This window comes from Chiloscyllium punctatum, chromosome 36 (genome assembly GCF_047496795.1).
Source record: "Chiloscyllium punctatum isolate Juve2018m chromosome 36, sChiPun1.3, whole genome shotgun sequence".
NCBI classification, from domain to species: Eukaryota; Metazoa; Chordata; class Chondrichthyes; order Orectolobiformes; family Hemiscylliidae; genus Chiloscyllium; species Chiloscyllium punctatum.
This window is the reverse complement of record NC_092774.1, coordinates 26,418,881-26,421,489: the sequence shown is the minus strand read 5'-3', so window position 1 is coordinate 26,421,489 and position 2,609 is coordinate 26,418,881.

The following is a 2,609-nucleotide window of genomic DNA, read 5'->3' as shown; positions in this document are numbered from 1 at the left end:
CAGCGGGCTCAGACTCTCATTCAAAGCTTTGAGCTCCAAGAGGTTTTTTGTTTTGAAGCTGTTCGTTTCTTTCAGCCTCCTGCACTAAGTTTGCAATGTTGTGTATCAGATGGAGCAGTGAATGGGAAGCTAGTATCATTAGAAATTTGTAAATTTTTCAGGAGTGCCGGTACTGTGTTGTTTCATTGGCGTTGTAAAGTTTACTGGGAGGTATGGGCTGTGTTCACTAGAAACCACTGGGGTGGATAAAGTTAAAAATCACACAAGACCAGGTTATAGTCCAACAGGTTTATTCGGAAGCACTAGCTTTCGGAGTGCTGCTCCTTCCACAGGTAGCTGTGGAGCAGGATCATAAGACATAGATCTTAGAGCAAAATTCACAGTGTCATACAACTGATATCTTTTAGAATGGGTTGCAGGTTTCGGTTCATTAATATGTTACTCCAAGAACAACATCTAAGTCATGTTCTTGAGATGACTTATGGTTTTATATTTTTAAAAAAAGTGACATCTCAACTCACACAATACATTAAAGTTGTGAGGTTTGAGTCTGTCAGTATCCCAATCTTGAATCAGACTAGTTCTGTTTTTAAAGTAGGAATATATAAAATATTACATGCATTGACTGCCTGTAGATTGTGTGCTTTGTGAGCAAAATTGAAAGTATCTGCAAATATAATCCTGCCGATAAAAATTCACTCCATAAGAGTTGTGTATGTGTGCGCATGTGAGTTTGTATGTGAGAGTGCATGTAAGAGTGTGTGCATGCTCGGTTGAGTGTGATGGAGTGTAAGTCTGTGAGTGTGTGAGAGTGTTAGGGTGTGCGTATATGAGAGAGGTATGAAAAAGCAAGGGGTTGCATTTTGCTAAAACGAGGAAGGACAGGGCTTGTATAGTTAAAACAGAGACGTAAGAGGGTTCAGATACACAGTGATGCAACCTGCAAAGAACTGGTAGACTGGATGGTTAAGAAGGCATTTAGCACCATTGCCACCCAGACCCACTCCCTTACTTCATATTTCTCATAGCTAATCCCCCCTACCTTGCATATCCTGAACAATAAGGGTAATTTAGCATGGCCAATCCAGCCTAACCTACACCCTAATCTAAAAACTACCTTCTCAAGAATGTAATTTAAATGCACAACATTTCTAAGAAAAATGTCTGTCTGACTCAACACTGGGACCCAGACAGAATTCACACCTATTGTTAGAAAAGCTCTGCATTTGAATGACTTTCTTGAGAAGGAAATTAAAAACAAGTTCTAGAATTAACATGCCAAAGAGCAGAAACCCATTCTAAAAGATGAAAGATTTCATCTAAAATTTTTTAATATATGACATCTCCATGACACTGGACTCCTTTGGCTATAAATTCCACGAACATGATCTCATTCTCCACAACCAACCTGATAAGAGAGCGGTGCTCCAAACGTTAGTGTTTCCAAATAAATCTGTTGGTTTATAACCTGGTGTTGTGAGATTTTTAACTTTGTCCATGGGAAACACGTGTTGTGGGACTGGTAACAGTTATTTTGTGATCTGTTCCACCTGAAATTTCTCCTCTATGCGGACAGGGGTTAGCAGTCTGTTTTTGTGCTTTGTGAGAGATCAGGCTACCAGCTTTTAAATCCTTATGTTCAGCAGCACAAGAAAACTAGGTCAGCAATCGTATTTCAAGTGTGGTACTTCCAGCTCTGGTAGTCCTGTTGGGTCACCAGAGAGGGAGGGAGAGAAGATGTCACATCTAAAAAGCAAACCAAAACGTTTTTGTTTGTTCCATCAGTTGAGTTGGTTCTGCACTCAGATGAGACTGGATTCTGATTTTAATGGATCAGAATTGAACACTACAATGGAACACCTTACATTTCAAGAACGTTGAAAGGGCAAATCAAACTGTAACCTTGAAGAGATATGCTTCCATTTCTAACCTTGGGGGATCCAAATGAGACATTTTTACTGATGACTCCATTGCAGAATGCTGCTCTTTCATCAGGTGGTCATGGACAATAAGATCATGATCACAGAATTTATAGCCAAAGGAGTCCACGGTCATGGAGATGTCCTTCACTAAACAATTTTAGATTAAATCTTTCATATGTTAGAATGGGCTTCTGTTCTTTGGTACGTTAATCCCAGAACTTGTTTTAAATTACCTTCAAGAATGTCATTTAAATGCAGAGCTTTTCAAACAACAATGTCAGTATTGGGACACAGACAGAATTCACACCTATTGTTAGAAAAGCTCTACATTTAAATGACTTTCTGAAATGGCTGATCTTTAACATTGAGAATAGTTACATTGATACTTTCAGACTTTAACAATGTTTCTGAATATGTTCACTTTTTGAAAAGAACTGCTGAAATCTTTCTGAAACTTGCATTTAAACGTGCACAGTTAGGCCACAGCCCAAGACAGGCTGTAAAGGATGAATGGCCTAATCCTAGTTTTGTGAAATTGATTCTGACTATGTAGAAATAGAGTCATAGAGTTGAGGAGCACAGAAGCAAACCCTTCAGTCCAGACAACCAAATATCCTAAATTAATCTAGGGACCCATTTGCCAACATTTGGTCCATATCCCTCTGATTCTTTTCTATTCATGTTTCC